Source organism: Paroedura picta, chromosome 7 (assembly GCF_049243985.1).
Source record: "Paroedura picta isolate Pp20150507F chromosome 7, Ppicta_v3.0, whole genome shotgun sequence".
Taxonomy (NCBI): domain Eukaryota; kingdom Metazoa; phylum Chordata; class Lepidosauria; order Squamata; family Gekkonidae; genus Paroedura; species Paroedura picta.
The window spans coordinates 24,041,164-24,067,372 of record NC_135375.1 but is presented as its reverse complement, the minus strand read 5'-3'; the positions used below and the strand labels follow the sequence as shown (position 1 = coordinate 24,067,372).

The 26,209-nt window shown below is 44.9% G+C and overlaps 1 long non-coding RNA gene across 1 annotated transcript; it reads right to left on the bottom strand.

The window, feature by feature from the left end:
• Positions 1-16,938: 16,938 nt before the first annotated feature.
• LOC143841739 (uncharacterized) lies at positions 16,939-26,143 on the bottom strand. The gene is made up of 2 exons (XR_013232773.1): positions 26,059-26,143; positions 16,939-17,327 (listed from the first exon to the last, which is right to left on the bottom strand). It is a non-coding gene; the product is annotated as an uncharacterized LOC143841739 (long non-coding RNA).
• Between the last annotated feature and the right edge of the window lie 66 nt (positions 26,144-26,209).

Sequence of the window (26,209 nt, the reverse complement as noted above, 5' to 3'; positions counted from 1 at the left end):
ATAAAATTGCCAAAAATAAGAAGTGACTTACACTCACACACACACACACACACACACACAGACACTTATTCCACAATCCAGGCTCACCAAATGAACAAAAACAGCCAACCATTGTACAATTTCAGCTAAGTACTGGCCATGGCAATTGGAGGACAAGAGGACTAGGCATATGGAAACAAGTGGAAAGGGCAAAGGAAAGAGAGAGAACTGGGAAATTCTGTCTCCACATTCTTCGCAACTCACTTATTTTAATATATATTTGTATAAAATCTTTCTTGTTAGTCTTTCTATATTCCACTCCAGAGTAGAGTTTTAACCTTTAATTATTTTTAGCTCTGGTTCATTAAAACAAAATCTCAAAATGACTTCTATAAAAGATGCATATGAAAATCACTAAAAATAGCCAATATACAATGTACTGTGATTACATGTGTATTAATTAGCATTTGTTAACTGCTTTCCAACAGTTTCACACAGAATTACTTGCTGTGGAATGGAACCTCTGCCTTAACGGAACCACCTCTGAAACTATCTCAGGGGACAGCTGGCAACAACCCTGTACAGCTGGCTAGAATGAAACCAAAGACAATAAGCCAAGCTGAAATTTGAACCCCGATCTTTCACCATCCTCCATCAACATTCTTTTTCTTTCTATACTCTGTGATTAATAAGCAAAGAAACATTGGATGCAAATGTTCCTGGTTCCATCCATCCAAAATTTATAAATTACATATATTTTAATGAGTTTATTTTTCAAAAAAATCTTGGTTTTTGCTGGATCCTGGCAGATTTTCCCCCCAAAGGAAATGTTATACCCACAAAATAATTATCAGTATCCAAACTATAACTAAGAAACAAATGAGCCAATCCATGCATCCTGTATCTTCCTTTACTACCATCTGTTGTTGGCAAAAGACGTTCTGTTTGCTCTCAGCTAGGAAGCTCAAACAAGCCCATGATTCAAGAGAGAAAACAATAGGAAATGTGAAGGATAAGCATTCAGTTGATCTGTGTTTTCAGCAACAGAAAGGAATTAAGCCAGGGAAAGTTATATAGATAGAGAGGCAAAGAGACAGACAGACAAACACTACGAAACCAGTCAATGAACATTATGACCATTACTACTTTAATGAGAACCTTTCAGTACAGAGAGCCATCCTTGCAATCCACACAGCAGGGCCAGCCATTTAGTGACATCCCGAGGGAACCCTTAAAATTGCAGGAAAATCTAAAAATCTTTTGAAAAATCAATAGTTCTGCAGATAGCAGTATCAGGAGCAGCAATCTGCCAAGGTATAACTGCACACCACAAGGATACCCACCCTGGAAAACAACATCCAGAAATTAGATGTGGAATTAAAACCAGAATTACTTCATAAACATCAAAGAATAACGTGTGCCAACAGTTAATTTCTTTTATTGTTTTCGAGTTGTAATGCTATATTAATGTGGGATGTCAATTTTTTGTTTTGTTTTTAAGAAACAGCTATTATTTTATTTAAATGTTGTAAATCGCTCCTAGCTGGCTATGCCAGTGCAGTGAATGAATCAAATCAATCAATAAATACATTTGGACCCCCCTCAAAAGAATCCTGCATGACTGCTTCAGGGCAAGGGCAAATGCCATCCCTACCCACCAGTCTCCGTGCTGAGAGTTAGAAACCCCCACCTCCTATACAATATAAGTGAAGAAAGAAGGGATTGATCCAGGGATCTTCCTCATGTAGAGTAGGGATAGTCAACCTGTGGTCCTCCAGATGTTCATGGAATACAATTCCGCTGGCAGGGGATCATGGGGATTTTAGTCCATAAACATCTGGAGGACCACAGGTTGACTACCCCTGATGTAGAGTATGTGCTTGGCCCTTGGCCAACCCATACTACGGTGAGATGAACCGATTCAAAGACTTTACTCATTCCTCAGTTCTAGCCTGAATTACCTATGAAGACTATTTTTTATAGCATGCGAACATTGTATCAGATGCTGTATCACAACTAGAAGTAAAAAAGAAGGTTGTAAAATCTACGCTTGAAGGCGAGGTCAAGGATGGGAAAGTGGTTGTAAGATATGTATAGTAGAAATGTGATTGGGAAACTAAGGGGAATTCTTGAATTGTTGAAACCAGGGAGAGTTGCTGATACTTAGCATGAACAGCAGTAGACTACACACAGGAAAGGACTGACTCAGTATAAAGCAACTTCATATATGGTTTAAGGTACTCACAGTGGAATCCTAAACAGTTACACCATTCTGAACTTATGGGAGTTAATGGGCTTTGAAGGATGTAACTCAGCTTGGGACTGCATTGTGAATGTGTGCAGATGACACGGAAGGGGATGTTGCTCAGTGATAGAGTGTCTGCTTGGCATGTAGAAGGTTCTGGGTTCAATGCACCCCCACATTAAACCATGAGGGAGTAGATGGTGTAAACAACCTCCACCATACATCCTAGAGAGCTGCTGCTAGTCCAAATAGATAACGGGCCAATGGGTTGATTCGGTATACAGCAACTTCATGTGTGATGCAGCTACAGCCAAGATAGGAGAGAAGCAAGAGGCAAGCTTATATTGGTCAACAGACAGTGCCAGATGGAAGGATGCCTTCATATTTCAGCAGCATAACTCCAAGCAACCCAGCAGAATCTGTCTCTGAGCATTTATGACGAGAATCTTCAGGTTCTTTGCAGGAATCTGTCTGATTGAAATGTGTTGTTTTGTGAAGTGGTAAAACAAGGGCAACGAGAAACAGCAGAACAGAAAAAGAGCTATAGAATAGCACACTGGCAAATACTGTGCCAGGCAACTTCATGGCTTCAGAGGGCGTACTCCATGGAATCATATGCACCTGAAATCCCACCTCTCCCCAGGTTTTTCTACCAAATCTCCAGAAATCTGCAGGAATTTCCCAATCCAGAGTTGATAACTCTAGCTTCTAAAACTGTATCCTGTTAAAGAGTGTAATCCATGCTGTTTAACAACCTTGATTTCCAAGGGTGAAGAGGATGATTCTGGGAAAACATAATTCTTTCTCTATTGGAAAAAAGCCAACACCATTGTACAGATTATTTGGAATTAAATTTTTGCAGTTAAAGCAATGATCAGTCCAGGCAGAAATGCCTGACTGCTTCAACCATCTGCAGTTTAATAAAAAATACATGTAAGGAAAGTAGCAGATAGCAGTTTGGTAGAATAGTTAACCAATAGTGTCATCGCAAGCTGTGATCTCAACAGAGACCTCAACATCCTTGCTGCTGTTCTCCTTGTAGGATAATTGTGTGACAAAAAAAAGCTGATGTTATTTACACATTTCTCTGCCTGCTGTTTTAACCTATGAATACCTCGCTCCTAGTCATTACCTAAATTGCTGTGACATCATGGAATGCTCATAAACATTCTAAACCTAGCATAGCCACCATAAGCCCTTTTTCTAGAGAAATAAAATACATATATAAATGCTTTCTAAGGTTTCCTGTGATTGGTCTTGATAAATTCTTGCTCTGTCCTTCTTCCAGGTCATTGTCTTCCTTTGATCCCCTGGGATTAGTGCTAATTTATCTTAGTTTTGAAAGCTACATTTGTGGGATTTGTAGATTTTTGCTGTTGGGGGGGGTGTAAAGAATGGTTGGCAATATGTGAAACACATCATAAAATCATTGGGTAGGCATGAGATCCCATACAGAGAGCCAGTTTGGTGTAGTGGGGACTTCTAATCTGGCATGCCAGGTTCGATTCTGTGCTCCCCCACATGCAACCAGCTGGGTGACCCTGGGCTCGCCACGGCGCTGATAAAGCTGTTCTGACCGGGCAGTGATATCAGCGCTCTTTCAACCTCACCCACCTCACAAGGTGTTTGTTGTGGAGAGAGGAATGGGAAGGCAACTGTAAGCCGCTTTGAGCCTCCTTCGGGTAGGGAAAAGCAGCATATAAGAACCAACTCTTCTTCTTCTTCTTCTTCTTCTTCTACAGCCTTTGAGGCCAGTATAAACAGAAGTTGTACTTTCTGCATATGGAATATGTTGGGGTCAAATATAGATAATCCCAATCTTGTTGCATTTTTTATTAGGATCTTTTATGCTATATGAGCGCATCCTTTTTTACCACATAATCCACTTTGAGTCTCAGTGAGAAAGGTGGGCTGTAAATAAAGTACATGAATACATTAATGGCTATATGATCACTGTTGTAATTTGCATGACTTATGCAGCAAAACAAAATTCTTGTCGATTGGATCAAATACTTAACTTCCTTTGCGAGAAGCAGACTTTGCTGTTCAATTTACATCTTCCAGTTAGCTTATATTTTGGTCTGTTCTGGAAAGCTGCTAGGCTTGCCAACTCTGGGTTGGGAAATTTGTAGAGATTTAGGGGGGGACGACACACTGAAGAGGGCAGGATTTGGGGAGGGAAAGTCCTACCAGAGTCCACCTTCCAAAGCAACCATTTTCTCCGGGAGAAGTATTTATTAATCATATGTCATGTGTGTAATATAGCCAGGAGAGCCTAGGATTGTCTGGCTACCCAGCAAGAGATGTTCAGAGTGGTTGGTCATTACTTGCCCCCATGTCATAGCCTTAATATTCCTTGGATGTTGGCCCTTCCAAATGCTAGCCAGCACTAACCTGCTTAGCTTCTGAGGATCAGGCTTGCCTGGCCTACCCAGGTTGGGAACTGATCTCTGTATACTGGAGATCAGCTGTAATTCTGGGAGATTTTCAGCCCCTTCTCCCATTGAAGGTTGGCAACCCAAAATCAGGGGACCTACAAAACTCATGGGTAGAAAGGGGAATTCCATCTTCAGCCCACCCCCTCAGGGAGCCACTTGGTAGCCTTCAATATGGCTACCTTTGTCTGCCTGGCTTCCATTGCTGCAGCTGCTGTACTTTCCATGCCTTCTTGCTCACTTGCATGCCTGGCCACTCTCTTCACTGGCTCCTGCTCCTTCTTTCCTTCCTCTTTCACTCAGATGTTTATGTTTAGCTCACAAGGCAAAAGGTGGCTGCTCCTTCCTTTTAAAAAATGGAGGCCAAGATCTTAGAAATCAGTATGTGCACCAAAATGTTAGCTTTTCCATTTTTAAAAATATTTTTCTGTAACCTAGTGGGGGAGGAGTTGTGCCAGGTCTACAGAGAAATATCCCTCATCGGTACCAGGCCCCACTGTATGGAAGTTTTGATCCACAGGGCCACATTTAGAATTAGACAGATGATGTTAAAGAAAAATAGGTATATGGAGAAGAATGCTACCGTAATCCAGTTTTAGAACCAGCGTGGTGTAGTGGTGGAGTCTAATCTGAAGAACCAGGTTTGATTCTCTACTCCAGGGGTAGTCAACCTGTGGTCCTCCAGATGTCCATGGACTACAATTCCCATGAGCCCCTGCCAGCATTTGCTGGCAGGGGCTCATGGGATTTGTAGTCCACTGACATCTGGAGGACCACAGGTTGACTACCCCTGCTCTACTCTTCTGCCTGCAGCCAGCTGGGCGACCTTGGGCCTGTCACAACTGTTCTCACAGACCAGTTCTATTAGCTCTCAGCCCCACCTGCCTCACAGCATGTCTGATCTAGGGAGAGAAAAAGAAGAGTTAGTTTTCATACCCTGCTTTTCTCTACCCAAAGTAGCCTCAAAGTGGCTTATCTTCACCTTCCCTTCCTCTCCCCACAACAGACACTTTGTGAGGAAGGGAAAGGTGTTTGTAAGTTGCTTTGGGACTTCTTCAGGTAGTGAAAAGCAAGATATATATATTAAAAAACCCAGCTCTTTTTCTTCATCTATTTAAATACATGCAAGGAATTTCAGGGGCGTACAGAGGCAATGTTAGTCATATTAATCCCCTACTTATACTCAGAAATGGTACATCCCATCACAACTTTACCAATTCCATGAAAAGAAGGGAGAAGGCTCTTACTGCCAGCTTGTTTGTTTGTTTGTTTTGGTTCATTTGCACATGTATTTGAACATCAGAACAGAAGAGCTGCTTTGCTGAATCAGATGCGTGATCCCTATATCCAGCCTTCTGTCTTCAACAGGGGGCTAGCCTATGGGAAGGTCAAAAAGTATGGCATGACAGCCATCTGTGAGGGTTATTTTTCCCCTTACCATCTGTAATCAAGAGATCACTTCCTCTCAACACAAACGTGACATTTAAGTTGTCATCATGGCAAAATATTGCAACATTGAAATAGAATGTCAGGAACATTAATGAGCAACAGTGAAACAGAGAATGGAGGATCTGGTGTCTGGCCATTTCTGTTAGCTTATTCAGGACAAGGTACCGTTTTCCCACAGCTGTTAAGAAATCTGTATTAAATATCCAAGCCAGGCTTTCTGGTGCCTATTTGATTTCAGATTTTAACATAGCTTTGTCCTGATAGGTAAGCTTGTCTTAAAACCTTTCATCAGCTGGTTTATTATTTTTTTTACAGAGATTCAACAAACCTCCATAGGGCGCTTTCATAGCATATTTGAGAGTTGTCATGATAAGGAAGCAACTGCTGAAGTGTTTCATAGCTCACTTCTAAACTACAGACGCTGGTGCATTACCAATGGCATGCCAATTTCACTGGGTTATATTCTATGCCCTCTCAGCTGAGAAAAGAAATATCAAAGAAGGTTGAGGTCCAAGGAGCTAGGAGCATAGCCATCGAGCTGATGTTCAAAGTGATACTGACTCCACCCACCACTCACAGAGTGGCATGGGAAGTTGAACCTATTGCACTACCTTCAGGGTGGAGTCATAGATTTGGAAGGGACCATCAAGGCCATCAAGTCCAATCTGCTGCTCAATCCAGGATCAGCCTAAAGCATTCAGGACAAGTATCTGTCCAGCTGCTGCTTGAAGCCCACCAGTGAGGGAGAGCTCACTGCCTCCTTAGGAAGCCGATTCTACTGCTGAACTACTCTGACTGTGATTTTTCCTCCCCTGATATCTAGCCAATATTGTTCTATACATAGTTTAAGCCCATTACTGTGGATCCTATCCTCTGCTGCCAACTGGAACCACTCCTTGACTTCCTCCAACTGACAACCTTTCAAATATTTAAAGCGAACAATCATCTTTGATTATTGCATTTGCCCTGATACAATGGGTGCAGGAGCTCTAAGGAAGCAATAATGGACACATGAAAACTTCCCTGTCATCAAGCTGTTCTCCAGTCACTTCATGAGAGGGCAGAGCCTGGGCATGATGCTGTCCCATCCCTGGATGCAAAAAGGGAAGCTCAGTCTCTAGATCAGGGATTCCCAACCAGGAGTCCAAGGGAGCCTTGAAAGGAGTATGTGGGAGCTCTGAAGTGGTGTGTGTGTGTCTGGGCTGTCTTCTCAGCTCCTACTCTTCTTTCTGGCCTACATGAGGCTGAGCTACCATAGTAGTAAAGGTGGAGCAAAAGGAGGGCTAAGGTAGTGATGCGTCTCCTGGGGCCATGACCAGCAGACATCACATCCGGGGCTCCTTGAAGTCTGAACAATTATTTCAGGGGTTCCTCTGTGGCCAAAAGTTTGAAAATGGGGCTCAAGATCAGGGCTAGTCAAACTGCGCCCCTGCAGATGTCCATGGACTACAATTCCCATGAGATGTCCATGGACTACAATTCCCATCTTGGGAATTGTAGTCCATGGACATCTGCAGGGGCGCAATTTGACAACCCCTGCTCTAGATCATAGTATTCACTCGTCACTACATATTACTTTCAGCCATGGCAGTACCTGTTAAGACCCTGAGAATTTGTGGCCTCATATGGTACTTTGTCTATGAGTAACACGATGGGCAATTTATTGCTGCCCTGTACCAGTTCAGATGGCTCCTCTTTGTGATTGTTTCCAATATAATGTACAATTAACAAAGGCTTCTCCTTTTCAGCTAAGATAAACTGAAAGAATGGGATTGATTTGAAATTGTGTCTAGTGCAGATGGTAATCAGGCGGAAGGAGCTGCTTTAGAGCTACTGAATTGCCATCTTTGTCTGTAATGTTTGATCAGAATGAAATTGACATTCAAACACTGGGTTTCGTTGACAGCTCAGAGAATATTTGTTCAGATTCATCTGCTGCTTTGCAGATCTTCCTAATTGTTCTTGAAACTCTTTGGAGCTAAAGCAAAAAAAAAATCTGTTCTTTGCTCTCAGAGGGAAAAGGCTATTCCATTTAGAAGAATTGAAGTATAAATGTGATGTATTTACTATTACATTACTAGTGCTCTGGAGGGATTTTTTAAAAGAAAAATAGTTTAATATATCAAGAGTCAAAGGAACAGTGATTCATATGCATTGCATTCATCAGAAGAAAAATGGACAAGCTCACAAGCTGAGCTTTATGGTCAGGTCCAAGCTGGATAGACAGTAAGGTGGTCCAATAGGCCAGGAAGCCAAGAGTCAGCTAGTTCAGGGACAATCTCTGCTCTGAGCCAGTAATTCATTGCCAAACACAAGAAACACAAGCTTCAGATTTCAAAGATCCAAGAATCAACAATGAGGAGTGATTGGATTAACCTTGACTAAGGCTAGGTCAACATCCACTCACTGGACAGCACTTGTGGAGGGGTACATTGTTTCTCTGTTAGAGCCCCTGTGCTTTACAAAGCTAGGACATTCATGAGCAAAGCTGTTCCCTTTACTGCAGCTGGACACTGGGAAAAGATTCACCTGATAAAATTAATTTAGTCACTTGGAATATTTTAATAAACAATTGTTATAGGGAGTTAAAATACCAAAAGTCTATAAAATTATCTGGGGGAACAGAAATGTTCATGATTTGCTGGAAATTATTGTGAAGGACAGGGCAGATGAATTGCAAGTATAAGGGTATTCTAGAACCAAGGAACCACCAATGAGAAAGTTCTGTCCTTCCAAACCACTCACTGCACAGTTGCAGTAGAGGAATTTGTTAAGATGAGATCATGATTTAAGATGATAGGAAGGGCAATACGTCCTTCAATCGCAGCAAGGCTGGGACTAATGCCATGACTGAAGCATAGCTCTCTCTCAAAACAGCAGTCCCACAGCTCTTCATTCTGCCCCGTCCCCATAAACTGTTTTAATTCTGTTTTGTTTTTTTGCTATCAAGTTGCAATGGACTTATTTGTTTGTATTTATTTATGTTTCAATTTATATCCCACCATTCCCAGCAAGCTGGCTCGTGGCAGGTCACAATAAAAAATCCAAAAAAAACATATAATATAATCCCATTAAACAACCATTAAAATAACCCTATGGCAGCAACAATTCCAAATCCCATAGCACTAGCTATCAATAGGTCTCAAGGGGGACCCCGAGTGTCGACCCATCTCCCACAGCAATGGTTGGCTAGTGGGAGCTTTCCAGTTCTAGATCTTTCTTTCCTTCTCATCTGCCAAGGGGGTTGTCAGATCTTCCAGAGCTGGCAACCATAGACCCAGTGGAAGAGCTCCATCTTGCAGGCCCTGTGGAACACTGGAAGCTTCCACAGGGACCTCAGTTCATCCAGGAGCTTATTCCACCAGGTCGGGGCCAGGCCCAAAATGTCCTGGCCCTGGTTGAGGCCAACCAAACTGTAGGCTTTTCAAGGCAAGAGATGCTCATGGGTAATTTGCCATTGCAAGCCTCTGCATTGCCCCTACCCCAGTATTTCTTGGTGGTCTACCATCTTAACACTGATCAGTCAACCCTGGTTAACTACTGATGAGATCAGGCTAGTTTGGGCTGTCCCAGGTCAGGGCCATAATCTGCAGCAAGAGCCAATGCCTGACTTGAGGTTGTTGCCCTGTGAATTTCTCTGAGCCCCATCCAGTATAGTTGGGTGCTTCTCAAAGAGTTGAGCAAAATTGGCTCATGATGAGGTCCCCTCACAATCTTGTACCACTAGGCAGACCCCAGAGGATGGGAGGCAGAGTCCTCGCTTGCAACAGGAGCCCCATGGTCTGCCCTGATATCTAACTCAAGCCAGAGAAAGTCAAAATCATCTTTTTTGCAACAGCCTGCAAGAGATAAGGCAACCCAGTGAGCCTGCTGGGAGGCCACCTCCTGCTCTGCTATTGCCGAGTTATATTGGCTGCTACGTTGAGCCACAGAGTGAGGCATTTTTACTCCAGCGCTGAACAGTTAATCAATGGGATCTGTCACTTCCAGTTCAAAGCCAGAGAGGAAATCACTGACAATGCCCCCCGGGACCAAGATATTAACAGGGTGCAAATGGCTGCTGAATGCAGCTCTCTCTATAAATACGGACTGCTGAAAGCTCATTTTGTACAAGTCTCAGTGTGATGTAACAGTTGAGAGAGCAATAGTTAAGTTTCTGAGAGACCCACTTGTGCCACGGAAGGTCACTGGGTGGCCTTGATGCAGCCACACCCTTTCAGTCCAACCCACCTCACAAGGTTGCTGTGAGGGGAAATGGGAGAAGAAGAAAAGGATGTAAGCCGCTTTAAGATTCCCACTGGAGGGAAAGAAGCAGTAAATAAAAAAATGAATTAACAAATGAAATAGGCTTTTTTTTTAACATGACCTTACCCGCATTTCCATCTGCTGAGCCATGACCATATCAACCCCTGCCAAGTTTGTATTTCATCGCTCAATTGAGCTGATGAGGAATGGGAAGGAGAGGAATGGGAAGGCGACTGTAAGCCGCTTTGAGCCTCCTTCGGGTAGGGGAAAGCGGCATATAAGAACAAACTCTTCTTCTTCTGATGATGAGTTCAGGTCGAAGTACACATTAGGCAAGACACCCATGGTGAAGAGATTGCTCCCCATTTTGAAAGCTGAAGGGCAGCCCCAAGAACCTCACATCTGATCACAGCTAGGATCCTACTTGCCCCATAATGCTTCCTCCCTTGCCCACCCCTCTTTCCCCCTTACCCACACTATTCCTCTCCCTGCATGCCATTTCTATATCATTGTGTGCTAGCTCTTGTTTACCCTGCAATGGGGGAAATATAGCTGTTGATTCGAATGGTGGAATGAAACAAAGGAAAGGATTAAAAACCCTTCTCCCCCCCCCCCCACAATCATTGCTACAACCAAATTAGATTTGGCACAGGATCTATCTGGTCCTTAGATAGAAGACTTTTGAGGGCAGTCTGTTCATGTGAACTAAGTGACCATCAAAGGGACTTATCAAGTGCATAGAGTTTCCACAATGCATCCAATACACACAACTGCCATGTTGTGTGAAAAGGATCATGTATTAATTTTACCTCCATTCACATGAATCCGAACTAAACAGCAACCACACACATTGGGTGAATCACAGAGATTAGACACTCATGACAGGTATGGTTGGCAGACTCCCAGTACCCTTGAATGTAATGCAATGGCTGCAGAGGCTTAGAAAATCCATGGGACGTCTTAACAGCTATCTTAATTTGATTCCTCGGTAATGACCTCAGCTGAACCATGGATCCATTGGTAGCTCTAGCAAGGAATGCTGGGTCATTCTTATCACCACAGACATGTTTGCAATACAAAGACCTGCTTTACAGGGATTTCTGTGAAAAGCCAAAAGGCTTGACGTATTTCAGGGGCATGCCCCTTTAGTAAAGTGTTACTCGGAATAATGTGCCCATATTTCAGTAAATAACTGGATGAAGAGTCATGAATCAATAATGTTTAACAATAGGCTAGTTCAGATGAAATGAGAATCATAAACTACAACAGGGAACAAATTGAAAATAGAATAAAAGGCTGACATCCAATTAGACAAGGAAAGTATTTTTTAATGTGCAGCTTTCTCAGTGGCATCGATGTCTTTTTGTAGTATGAGAACTCTGACCAGTTGCCTGTATGCTTTCTGCTGCTCTGGGAGTACGCCAGTCTCAGGCTGTGGCTCCTAGCAGGTTTCTGTGCAGTGATTTCCATAAGTGGATGTTGGTGCATTTTCAGCAGATAGTTAAGGACACTGTCCAGGACATTTTGTTGCCTTTTGTGCACACCCCATGTGACAAAGATTCTTGGCTGGGACAGAAATAATTTTGATCAAAAATAGTTCCTTTGTATCAATTCAGACTGAGTCGGTAACATACAAAATGACTCTATTCGCTCACATTGGATATACACTTGTATGAAAGAACATGGTATGACTTCATAAAGACCTTATTGAGGTTATTGTTGTGTACCCTACCCTAATGGCATCTCCTCCCCACACAAACAACAGTTGCTCTATTCAACCCTCTGCTGGCCCTTGGCTTCCTCCCCTGCTGCAGACCCTTCCACAGCTTGGCCTCTAATTGCCATGGCTCAGTCCAACCCAGATGATAACATGAATGGTTTCTCAGTGGTCATCAATACCTCCTTAACTGGTGGGAACATGGCTTTGTTCATCAGGGCTGAAAGGCAAGACCTTTCACTTTAACTCAGGCCTTTTCAACCAGAGTTTTGTGAAACCCTGGAGTTGCTTGATGACCCTGGAGGGGTCAATATGCTAGGGAAGATTGCTCCCCCATCTCCATAGCTAGACTCATTGAGATAGGACGGTTCTTTTGTTTAAAGCCATTATTGAATCATAGAATCATAGAGTTGGAAGGGGCCATACAGGCCATCTAGTCCAACCCCCTGCTCAACGCAGGATTAGCCCTAAGCATCCTAAAGCATCCAAGAAAAGTGTGTATCCAACCTTTGCTTAAAGACTGCCAGTGAGGGGGAGCTCACCACCTCCTTAGGCAGCCTATTCCACTGCTGAACTACTCTGACTGTGAAAAACCTTTTCCTGATATCTAGCCTATATCGTTGTACTTGTAGTTTAAACCCATTACTGCGTGTCCTCTCCTCTGCAGCCAGCAGAAACAGCATCCTGCCCTCCTCCAAGTGACAACCTTTCAAATACTTAAAGAGGGCTATCATGTCCCCTCTCAACCTCCTTTCCTCCAGGCTGAACATTCCCAAGTCCCTCAACCTATCTTCATAGGGCTTGGTCCCTTGGCCCCAGATCATCTTCGTCGCTCTCCTCTGTACCCTTTCAATTTTATTGACGTCCTTCTTGAAGTGAGGCCTCCAGAACTGCACACAGTACTCTAGGTGTGGTCTGACCAGTGCCGTATACAATGGGACTATGACATCTTGTGATTTTGATGTGATGCCTCTGTTGATACAGCCCAAAATGGCATTTGCCTTTTTTACCGCTGCATCACACTGCCTGCTCATGTTTAGTTTACAATCCACAAGTACCCCAAGGTCTCGTTCACACTCAGTGCTACCTAGAAGCGTATCCCCCATCCAGTAGGCATGCTTTTCATTTTTCTGACCCAGATGCAGAACTTTACACTTATCTTTATTAAATTGCATCTTGTTCTCATTTGCCCATTTTTCCATTGTGTTCAGATCTCGTTGAACTCTGTCTCTATCTTCTGGAGTATTTGCCAGTCCTCCCAATTTGGTGTCATCTGCAAACTTGATGAGTAGTCCCTCCACCCCCTCATCTAGATCATTAATAAATATGTTAAAAAGTACCGGGCCGAGCACCGAGCCCTGAGGTACCCCGCTACTCACCTCTCTCCAGTCTGATGAAACACCATTGACAACAACTCTTTGAGTGCGGTTCTCGAACCAATTCCCTATCCACCTAACTATCTGAAAATCCAGATTGCAGTCCTTCAACTTATCCATCAGAACATCATGGGGAACCTTGTCAAAAGCTTTACTAAAATCCAAGTAAATGACATCAACCGAATTTCCCCAATCCAGCAAACCTGTTACTTGGTCAAAAAAGGAAACCAGGTTGGTCTGGCAGGACCTGTTGGAGACAAATCCATGCTGACTTCCTTGGATCACCAAATTGTCCTCCAGATGTTTGCAGATCACTCCCTTTAATATCTGCTCCATTATCTTCCCCACAACAGAGGTCAGACTCACTGGTCTGTAGTTTCCTGGGTCATCCTTCCTCCCTTTTTTAAGATCGGAATAATGTTTGCTCTTTTCCAGTCCTCCGGGACATCTCCAGTCCTTAAAGAGGTTCCGAAGATGATGGACAAGGGCTGTGCAAGTTCTCTGGAAAGTTCTTTGAGTACTCTCGGGTGCATTTCATCCGGACCAGGGGATTTGAACTCATCCAGTGCAGCTAAATGCCTCTCGACAACCTCTCTATCCATGTTAACCTGCCACCCAGACACTATCCTTTGGCTACAGCCATCTCTAGATGTGCCTAAACACTTTAACCTGTGGGAAAAAACAGATGTAAAATAGGCACTAAGCCTTTCTGCTTTCTCTGCATCTTTCGTTAGAGTTTGTCCATCCGCACCCAACAGTTGGCCTATTGCCTCCTTTACGTTTGCTCCTCACATAACTGAAAAATCTTTTCTTGTTACAATGGGCTTCCCTGGCCAATCTTAGCTCACTCTCAGCTTTGGCCTTTCTGATGATTGATCTACAGTGCCTAGTAACCTGTAGGTATTCTTCTTTAGAGCTCTGTCCTTCCCTCCATTTCCTGAACATTTTCCTTTTCTTTCTTAGTTCCTCTTGAAGTTCTCTGTTCATCCAAATAGGCTTCTTAGAGCTCCTGCAGTGTTTTCGTCTTTCTGGGATAGTCATTGATTGAGCATGCAATAGCTCTTGTTTGAGTAGCGTCCACCCTTCACATGCTCCCTTCCCTTCCAGCATTCTCGTCCATGGTATGACACTCATCATGTCTCTGAGTTTATTAAAGTTTGCCCTACGAAAATCCAACATCCGCGTCTGGCTACAAGCTTCCTTGGCTCCCCATCTCAAAAGGAATTCTATGAGGACATGGTCACTTCCCCCTAGGGTCCCCACCTCCTTCACCTCATCCACGAACTCTTGCCTGTTGGTCAGTATTAAGTCCAGTATGGCTGAACCTCTTGTGGGTTCATCTACCATTTGATAAATGAAATTGTCAGCCAGGCAGGTCAGAGATTGGCCATCTCTTATCCCAGACAAGCCATTTCTCAACTCCTCACCTATAGGAAATTCTATCCTCTGCTTACCTACTTACCCCTGTCCCAAAAATATATTTAAACACTGGCTTTCTGAAGCCAAATTGTGCTTCTGATCTGGGAGCCAATCAGACCACTCTTCATGCTGCTGGCTGGCTGTGACATATCTCTGCCTCTGGACTCTCCAGGACTGATTGTAATCCTTTCCCCCTTTTTATTTCAGATTTCTATTAGTGTGCTAGGCATATTTCTTTTTATTATTTTACTATAACTATCTGCTGTCTGCCTTGAGGAGTCATCTTGTAAATACTGGCAAACAATTCCATCGCTACGTTACCAAACCTCTTGCAAAGCTATTGCCCACTGCTAAATATACATGTCTTTGGACACATGTGTGTGTGTTTCTGGTAACATTTCCACCAGACATTTGGTTGAAGCTGGGACATGTAAGAACAAGGGCCCTTCCAATGGCCAGAACATCAGGCCTGCTTCCAAAACCCCTGAGGCACAGTAGGTAAGTCTGTCGGGTTGGATGGTCAGTTTGGGTTGGGAGTTTATGCTAATTGCCGATGGGGAGAAGGGGATTAATGGGATTTTATGATTTTACTAGATTTAAAGCCCATTTCACATTCAAATGAAATGGGCGCTAGATGGCATAGGGGACCCCCCCTCCCAACCCCCAAAGGCTCCAGCGTGGGTAGCAAGGCGTGGCGCGCCATCTGTGGGTCCGCAGCAGCTGTTATCCTGCTGGCCACTGGGTGGGAAGGCTTGCACGCGGCTGGGGGTGAGTGAAAGACGGCCTACCTTTTGTCTTGGCGCGCGGCTCCTGCGCGGCCGGGAGCAGCGGGGACGATAGATATAACGCAGCGATGTTCTGGAGCGCGGCGGCAGCAGGGCAGGCGCGGCGCTGGGGCCTAGCAGCTTGGCGGGGAGAGGCCGCCCCGGCGGCTGGGAGAAGGCGCCGCGGCCCACCCCGCACACGTGGCTCTCAGGAGCCTTCTTCCAGGCCTGTGGGTGGGTCGAGCGGCGACCATAGCTGGCTCCGGCGGTGGTGGAGGTTGACGGAGGAGAGGAGGCGTACAGCGTGGTCAGCGGGGCGGAGCAGGAAGCAGGGCTTGGTAGGCAGGAAGCACGCACGCGCAGGCCTCCGCGCATGCGTGTTTCAGTGCAATGCAGCGGCTTCTTGTGTGCGGGTCGCTCGGGCGGCAGACGGGCGCGTTAGAAACGGGCGATGGAGGAGAAGGGTGAGTGCATTGGGGGGGCGGCCGAAGTGGGGGGTGGGTGTCGGCGAGGCGTGTGGGCGGCTGGGTGAAGGTATCGGGAGTGGGGACACGGGTGTTTAATGGTGGGAGTGTGTTGGCTGGGGTCGTGGGCGTCGGGCAGGCTTACCGTGGGGGTGGAGCGAGGTTTGGAGGTTGGTGACGGCACGGGCTGAGGGTTCCCGGCAGGCGGCTTTAGTCAGTTGTGGCGTGGCGAGTGGGAAGCGCGTTGTCCCGAGGGCGGCTTTAGGGGGGGAGGATCGTGGAGGTGCCCCGGTCTGTCGTAGTCTGTTATTTTGGCAGTGAGGCTCTGGGGAGGGAAGGGAGATGCTCCGGCGGTGGGGAGAAGGAGGCCAAGCCGGCCGGGAGAAGGAGGCCAAGGCCACCCGGCCCCCGAGGCTCTCCCAAGCCTTCTCCCGGTCGGCGGAGCGGCCTCGCGGCGTCTACGACGCCGCGAGGCCGCTCCAGCGGCCGGGAGAAGGCTGTGCGGCCAACCGCTGACCCGTGGCTGTCTGTGCGGCTCGGCTGAAGCAGGCAATGGGGAGCCGCGCTTCGCGCGGCTCCCCATTGGCTGCTTGGGGCGGGATGGACACTTGGAGGGGCCAATCAGGAGCCGCTTCGCGGCTCCTGATTGGCCCCTCCGAGTTTTTATCCCGGACCGGTCCCGCCCTAACTCCTCCCACAGTGCCCTTACTCCTTTATACAGTCCGTGGCGCTCCGCGCCACGGGGCTGTTTAAAGATGTTGAGCTTTTATCATGTAACCTGCCATGAGGCAACTAGTTTGGGAGCAGTGGGTAACACATAACAACAGCAAGAATAACAATAACAATAATAATTTAAGAATCATAGTTATGAATGAAGAAAAATTCTTGCAACCAGCTCCATTTCACTATAGCACAGTGAAAACCAGCTCCTTTTCATTATAGCACAGTTGTAACAATAAACGCCTTCTCCCTCTACATTTGCAATTCTTTTCTCAAAGGCACGTCTTGCTCATAAATAAATGACAGCTTTCTGTAATCTAAAGTTCTTTGTTAACTAAATGTGCTTTGAATTCAAGAATCAGATTGTCTCCCAGTCTCAATACTCTTGGCGTTCCCAGCTGGAGCAGTTTCCGACTTCCCACGTTTTCAAATCCATTCCTCGTCCTCTGGAATTTTTTTTCTTCACACTTCAGCTTTGATTACAGACTGCTGCAGTTCACTCCCTTTGAGTGCCCTGCACAGAAGAAATAATTTAGTTTTGCGACTTGCTCTGAAAAGCTCAGTACATTAAGCGCAAGACAAGACGAGGCTGGTGCCAAACACAATCTCTTGCTGAGAGGAAATGTGGAGGCCTTTACGTGAGGAGTTATTTATTCATTGGGCTGATTTAAATAGAGCATCCACAGAGTCCTGGAATAGCTTTATAAATACATTCGAGATGCTTACCAATAAGTGGACTTCCTCTCTCCTGTCAATTTTTATGTTTTCAGTTGGAAACTTAAATTTATGAGTGACAACTCAGCTAGATGCCTCAAGTGTTTCTGCAGCCAGATTTCAGCGTTTGCAAGCAAAATGCCTGTCGTAGCTGGTTTTTCTGTGGAGACAGGAAGCCTTGAATACTGAATTATGAAGTTGTCTTTTCACAGTTGGCCCACATAGGTCTCTATTGTTTTCTCTGGCTGGCAGCAACTTTCCTCGGACTCAGGGTAGGGCTGGCCGAAGACCTCCCCACCTGGAGCCCCAATTTCTCACCACCACTCAGTACAATGAGGTATGGGGAAAGCATGGGGAGAATAGGCATTGTAGAGGCACTGCAATGTCACTTCCGGCACAAACTAGGAAATGGCATGATCGTGTTGGTGTGGCGCTTTAAGATTCTCCTAAAACTCTATGGGTTTTAAAGTGGGTTTCAACTGGAATGGACATTGCAATGGGAGCCCCACATCTTGTGTACCTTCCCCAAATTCCTGCTGGGGGGCCACACTGGGTTGGCAACTCTATCTAAAGCGGAGAAAAACTCCTGGACTATTCCTGCATTGTGTTGTGGTTGGAGTGTTAGATTAGGATCTGGGAAAACTGGGTCTGAACCAAACCTCCACTGTACCATAGAAGCCAACTATGTGACCTTGGCCACTCTTCCTGCCAGCCACACCTGCCTTACAGTGCTGTTGCGATGAGGGTAAAGCTGAGGAGGAAGAGAACATTGAAAGCCAGTGTGGCTTCCTTATTGGGAGAACGGTGGGGTATGCATTAGGGCAGGGGTAGTCAACCTGTGGTCCTCCAGATGTTCATGGACTACAATTCCCATGAGCCCCCTGCCAGCAAACACTGGCTCATGGGAATTGTAGTCCATGAACACCTGGAGGACCACAGGTTGACTATCCCTGCATTAGGGCATAAGTGTGTAGGGTGTGTAGAGTAGCATCTGACTTATAGCAACCCTTTGGGGTTTTCAAGGTAATAGATTACGCAGAGGTGGTTTGACATGGCCTTCCTATACAACAGCGGTCCGCAACCTTTCGGCTGCCGCGGATTGCTGCTTCCGAAGTGGGGGGAGAGGGCGGCCCGCGCACGCGCGGCAGCCCCAGCACAAACGCAGTCCGCGCATGCGTGTTTGCGCCACCGCCATACTGGCGGCCGCGGCTCCCCCTCCTGGCCTCTCAGGGCCGCCAGCAAATCTGCCGCCAAAGTGGCCCATTAGCTTGCTGCTCGGCAAGCTTCTCTTACCTCCACTCCCGAAACAAGAAGCTTGCCGGGCTGCGAGCTAATCGGCCTCTTTGGCGGCCGATTTGCTCGCGGCCTGGCGAGCTTCTCACTTCGGGGGGGAGGGAAGGAGCCGCGGCCCGGCACCAAGGGGGTTGGGGACCACTGCTCTACAAAGTCTTCCATGGTAGTCTCCCATCCAAAACCCAACCAATCCAAGTCTGGATGAGATCAGGCTATACTGTACCATTCCACCACATTCACTTCACTCTTTCCCCCAAAGTATAACTTCAGTTCTGCCATTGGATTGAATGGTGCCCACCCACTTGTAGGGAAATAAGTCAATGGGTAACAAAGCCTGAAAACAAGCACATTTTCCCCCTGCCTGGGAGTGCCCAGAGTCATTAGGACCGGCTGCAAAAACAGCATTACAGATCTGCTTCATTCAGTGTACCTTTATTCTGATACAACAGTAGTAAGAATGCCAGCCTTCAAATGGGACCTGGGGATCCCCCCGGAATGACAGCTCATCTCCAGACTACAGTTCCCCTGGAGAAAATGGGTGCTTTGGAGGGGGCCATTGTACTCCACTGAGGTCTCACTCCTCCCCAGACTCCATCTCCAAATCTCCAGGACTTTCCCAGCCTGTATCTGGTAGTCCTTTCCTCCTACCCCTGTTGGTAGACAAGGGGACCTGACTATCCTAAATACTTGACACAATTTTTTTTAAGATCTTGAAAGATCAGATCAAAGATGAAAGAATCATCAGGTGGAAAGAAGACTCTTCTGATATTAGGCTTACCATATATGGAAGCTGGCTGCACGTGGAGGAATGAAGAATCAAATCCAGTTCTCCGGATTAGAGGCTGCCGCTCTTAAGCGCAACACCAAGCTAGCTTTCTCCTTGGTGCAGAAAAAGAAAAGTTTTCTTATATGCCACTTTTCTCTACCCGAAGAAGTCTCAAAGTGGCTTCCAATTGCCTTCTCCCCACAACAGACACCCTAGGAAGGAGGTGATCCCGAGAGAGCCCTGATATCACTGCTTGGTCAGAACAGCTTGATCAGTGCTGTGGTGAGCCCAAGGTCACCCTGCTGGCTATATGTGGGGAGTGGGAATCAAACCTGGTTTGCCAGATTAGAAGTCCACACCCCTAACCACTACACCAAGCTGGCTCTCAAGTGATTAGGAGAGGCAGACTAACTTGAAAAAATTGGGTGAAAATGTATTTTTCACACAGACTTGGCCTGAGTATATATGAACATGAATCCTGGAAAATCTGGTGGTTATTTTAGATGTATTGAAACTGTACAAACTATACAAATATACCCAGCATGCACACCTATGACACTTGATTGGTGAGCTCTCAAGATTCATAATTATAATGCTTGGAAATGTCCTGATATTGCAATGGAAGATGGACAAAACTGAGATCTGCACTATGATCACAAGGGAATTTTCAGCTTTGGGGGACCTGATACTGTGAGAAGCGGCAGGCAAAGAAATAAATATAGTCCAATGTACATCCATCAAAATCAGCCTAGGCTCTGTGCAGTTATACTGGTTCATCCACATGCTGGTTGTCGAAAATATGACATCTCAGCCCAGCTGCAGATGCTGATGATCCATTTGGCAAAGATGATTTGGTAATTAAAGCTGAGATTAATTAACTCATCAGAATGAAATGGGGACAGTTTAAAGCACTTCTACCAGGTATACTTCCAGCAAGCTCTGGAATCCTTTTGTAATGAGTTGAGTAGGGAGTTGGAATGAGCTATCGAGTTGGCTCATAAATTTCACAAACACGCTAGACTAAAAGGTAAGCAAAAATGTCCATTATGTGCCTTGTCATTTCCCAACTCTTCTTTTACAACGAGATGGCCATTTTTTAAATCTTTTTTAGTGTTGGGTAATATAATTAGCATATTTTTCTAATTGCTGCTGTAATCTGTTCCCAGGGCCACATAAAATGAATGATGCTGGGATATTGTTAATAGGCACACATTAATAGCACATAATTTACCTTATTCCTCTATTGTGCCAATATACCTAGCATGTGCTAACCCACCACTGGTAAATATGTTAATTACCCTGCTTTGTATATTTTATCATCACCATCATTTTCCCGATTTTCAAGGGTTACTCATCCTGAAAACCTTGAGGGGATGGGCCATGGCTCAGTAGTAGAGGATCTACTCCAAGCTTGGTGTAGTAGTTAGGAGCACAGACTTCTAATCTGGTGAGCTGGGTTTGATTCTGCACTCCCCCACATACAGCCAGCTGGGTGACCTTGGGCTCACCACAACACTGATAAAGATGTTCTGACTGAGCAGTGATATCAAGGCTCTCAGCCTCACCTCCCTCACAGGGTGTCGGTTGTGGGGAGAGGAAAGGGAAGGTGATTGCAAGCCACTTTGAGACTCCTGGTAGAGAAAACCAGCATATAAGAACCAACTCTTCTTCTTCATTTGCAGAAAATCCCAGGTTAAAGAATCTGGCAGTAGGTGATGTGATGAGGTTAAAAGTTGAGAGTTGTTATCACACTGTGAATCTGATGTAGTATTTTGTTATAATCCATTGTGATCAGTTTTGGAACCATTGTAATGATTGTTGCCACTAGATTATGATGTAGATTCATGTTTTATATAAACTGTCCTGAGCCTTATAGGAGTGTGGCATAGAAATTCAAGAAAAATAAGATAAACCAAGCAGTCCAGATGAAGCATAGGGGAATTGACATTTAAATGCACACTCTGTCCCTCATTCAGTTTATTAGAATGTCCATCTCTCATGGAAATGAAGCACCAGAAAGAAGCCTGGCTCATGTGGTCATTGAAGAACCTGTTGTGGATTCCTCTTCCCCTTCAATTTGTGTTTTTCTTTTATCCTCCAGTATATTAGAGGACACTTCATAGCCTGTGGCAGAAAGTGATGGAGTGGAGACAGTGATGGCCCTGCCATATTCCCTTAAGAATATGCAGCTGTCTGTTGATGATCAGAGAAAGGTTCTTTTCATCTCCTGCTTTGATGAAGAGGCGGTCAAGTTTCTTGTTAGTTTAATGGATGTCCTCTTCAGGGGTGGCGTTGAGAGACACAAATGATTGATGTGCCAGTGGTATCTATCCAACAACATGACCCCCCAGCATAAAAACATATAATGCTGGTGGGGAGGGGGGATATTTTGTGCCAAAATTTATTCCTTTAGTGTTCTTCACCATGACAGAGACCCTGAAAAGCTGTTGTCTAATACAATACTGACTGTGATGAACCAGTGACCTGAGTCTATAAGGCAGCTTCCTGTGTGATCCACAACACCATCAAATATAAAGGAATGTCTGTCTAAATCAGGGGTAGTCAAACTGCGGCCCTCCAGATGTCCATGGACTACAATTCCCAGGAGCCCCTGCCAGCGAACGCTGGCAGGGGCTCCTGGGGATTGTAGTCCATGGACATCTGGAGGGCCGCAGTTTGACTACCCCTGGTCTAAATGGTAAATTCTACTGCATCAGATCTAAATCTGACCCCCTCCTACATATCATCATAGCTTCTTCCAAGTCTGACAGGACAAGGCCTGTGTTAGACAAGGACAATCGCTCAGACTCAAAACAGAGTTAACTTATTAGGGCTTTGCAGGAGAGTCTATAACATCCTAATGGAATTGTCAAAGTGATTTTTAATGAATCATAAAAGCAAACACAGTGTCTCCTCCTCCAAAGGACTATTTGATAGAGCTTAGGAAGTAAAGCAGGGTTACCATGTGAGGGAGAACACACAGCTGTCTGAATAATTCAGTGGATTCCACTCCTCGCGATGCAATTGCTCATTAAAGGTGCACACGAGCAAGACTCACTCTTTTATCGTTTTCCTATCATTTGCTCCTGAGTTCTATGCCAGCAGGAGGACCGCAAATTGTAAGAGACATACTGACTTTGGTAGAATTACAGCTTTTAAAACAACTGTGATTTCCTGATGCAGAGAAACTGAGCCCCTGAGGTTCCATCCTTCATCTTGCCTTCATTTCTAGCATAAACAAAAGGATTAGCAAAAATCTCTCATGGAAAGTTGTGGTTGTGCTGTAAAGCAACCTAACACAGGCGCTGGTCTTTCAAGAGGACAGCAGGCTTGTATGAAATTTGCAGCCTGTCAGGAGTGGACTGGGCCATTTAAGTCATCCATGAGAGAGAGAGAGCTGCACAGTTCTACGAGCCAGAGCTTGCCCTGTCCAGGTGCAGGCAGACCCTGGAGGGTTTCCAAGGCAAAAGATACCCATAAGAGATTTGCCTGTACCTTCTTCAGCAGAGCAGCCCTGTACTTCCTTGATGGAAACCGAAACTAACCAATGGCGTGAAGATCCATTGTTCATGATTGTATATAAATTTTGGGTTTCTCAGTTCTGCCTCTTGTCCCACCATGCTGATTTCGCTCTTATCCACCGCTCCAGTCAGACAAACACTCTAACTCAATCTACCCCGCAAGGCTGTCGGGTGGATGGTGCCCCTCCAGGCCAAGCTGCTTGCCCTGCAGCAACCCCTGTGAAAGGGTTGTTTGACCCCCCTCAGTGGTCCTGACCCCCAGGTTGAGAACCACAGACCTAAGGCCTAGATTGGAGACTGGATATCAATGTGAATGGATATAAAATTGAATGCATAAATTGAACTCCACTTTTTCAGGATCCCAAGGGAACTTCCTACTTTACTTCTATACAACCAGGTTGAATTAAAATATGCGGCAGAACAAATTTAGAGTGCAGTAGCTTTAAGACCAACAAAGTTTTATTCAAGGTATAAAATTTCTTGTGCATGCACACGTGAAAATGGTTAACAGATTCCAACTGTTAACTATTTTCATTATGCTGTATGTTAATTTACTCTCATACTACCTAAAGGTTTGAACTAATTACTTCCATTCCATGACACTGTACCTGAGGAACTGTGCATGCACACGAAAGCTCATACCTCAAATACAACTTTGTTAGTCTTAAGGGTGCCACCAGACTCTAAATTTGTTCTGCTGCTTCAGACCAACACGGCAACCCGCTTGAATCTAAACTATTAGATTTTGTGACATCCGAATCAAGCAAACATGACTCATGAGTCAAAACCATCTCAATTATCATAACTGAGAGTAGTAGCCGAATTGCATTTTTAGTACATGCACATGACTCACTATCAAACTTTTCAAGTTTGCTTTTCTCAGGAGTATAAGACTGATAATGGGACAGTCACAAATGTGAGTCACTGCTCCAACAAACACATTAAAAGTCCTTGGGTTGAAAGGCAGGACTGGCTAGCAGCAACCAAGATGATATCTACTCTTACAGGAATGCAAGGTAAGTTTCCTGTAAGGTATTACATTGCCAGTGGATTCATGCTACCGCTGACAGCACAGAGGCATGATAAAAAAAATGATGGTTCTCTTGTGTGTGGCTGTAATTTGTGTGTGTGGCTGTAATTTGTATTGCACCACAACAGATGCAGAGAAGAGACTTAGCCCTTCAGAGCTTGGTTGTTGAAACTAAGCTCCCTGCACTTTTAGAACATTTCAAAGGGAGAAAAGGGTGGGCATTTTTAGCTAATAAAACACCGATGACACCATGGGCAATTCCCAAAAAACAGATAGATAAAAAGTGATCTGTTATTTCTATCATATTTGTTTTGGTCTTGGCTACCACAGCAAAGCTTCTGGGATTGCCTCATTCAGAGCATATAATTTCTAAACTGTATTTCCCCCAGTTTAGAATACATGGCAGTCATAATTCCACCCAAGGGATAAGTGTGTGGGTTTTTTCGCTAACATTGTTTATCACCCAAATGTAAGATATGAGCTGTAAAAACAGCCTCAGACAAATTTCCTCTTATTTTGTCTAATTCTCTGGGAGCAATACAGAAGAACCTTGGATCTGAAGTAATAAGAAAAAGAATATTATAAAAAAGTCTTTTTAGTTTGCTTAAACCGACCATGAATATTATCACTCAGGCAAAATAGAGAAAAACATTATTAAAATTTAAATAAGTTTGAAATGAGGGAATACTTACAAGGTTTAACACAAACAATTCCATTGTTGGCCCAGCGTAATACAGTAAGCTGGTAAAGTCACTAAGCATACATATTTATGTTAATGCTGGAGAAATTGTACATAAGAGGGTAGCAATCATGCCCCCAAATCCTACCTCTTCTTCAGGACTCCGAACCAATAGCTGTGATTTGTGCAAATCCAAATGATTGTCAGTCAATCAGAGCCCAGAAATTTCCACTAGATGGGAAGGGGTGAGCCAGGCTCTCTGTTTAAGTGGGGATTTTGTGGCTCTGAACAGACTCCGTATTCAAAAGCTTCTCCGACTATAATAGATCAGCTCAGGAGGTCAAGGTTTGCCAGCTCTGAATCGAGAAATACCTGGAGACTTTGGGGGTGGAGCCAGGAGTGGTCAGGATTTGGGTGGGGAAGAACCTCCATGGAGTATAATGCTATGGAGTCCACTCCAAAGCAGGCGTTTTCTCCAGGGAAAATGATAGCTGGCACCTAGAGATGAGCTATAATTCCTGGGGATCCCTAGGTCCCACCAGAGGACTGGCAGCCCAACTTATAATAGTATTATACCACAGTTCTTTGCATTCTGCTTTTGTAACTGCCTCTTCAATATGGCATGCAAAACTGTTGAGAGTTGGTTGCTGCTTTTAAGAGATTTTGGTTGTGTGTATTGTTTTCCTGCACCGCAGTCTTAACCCCAATGGATTTGTTTGTTAATCAGAAATCTTTACAGTTCATTGAATTACCTGCTTGAATCATTTCATCATATTTTGTCATCTGCCTTGAGTTTCACTGAGAAAAGGGGGCTATAAACAGTAATAGTGGCATTCCTTCTATGCCACTGCAAATACCATTTGCTTGACCCTCTTGCCTGTTGAGCATGAATCATGAACTAATCAGAGATATACAGGCTTCACATTGCCAATCAGAAACATAGATGAGACTTATGAACATTTCCATAAGCTGGACCCATGGGAAGGAAACCTGCAGTCATTCCCTCAGAAACTTCAACCAGTCTCAGCCCACTGATCAACCAGAGCCAGGACTAGCCCATCCTACAGGCTCTGGACACAACTCTACAGATATGCAGTGAAAACCAAGGTGCTCTCTTATACCATAAATGCACTACCTTAGGTGTTTTGTTAGGAAAAGGTGCAATAAGAAGGTCCTGCGTAACTGCCCAAGAGCAGGCCCACCACCCGTAGAATTCTCCAGAATAACTACTCGAGAACTCACCAAGCCAGAAGCAACATGGAGACTGCCTATACAGCAGTATCCCAGAATGGGCTCTTTAAAGCCCCATCTCAACCACACCCACCAGCAGCCCAACCAGCCAGGACAGCAGCAGGGAGAAGCAATGCTTGTCAGCAGCTGCTAGCAATTTAGG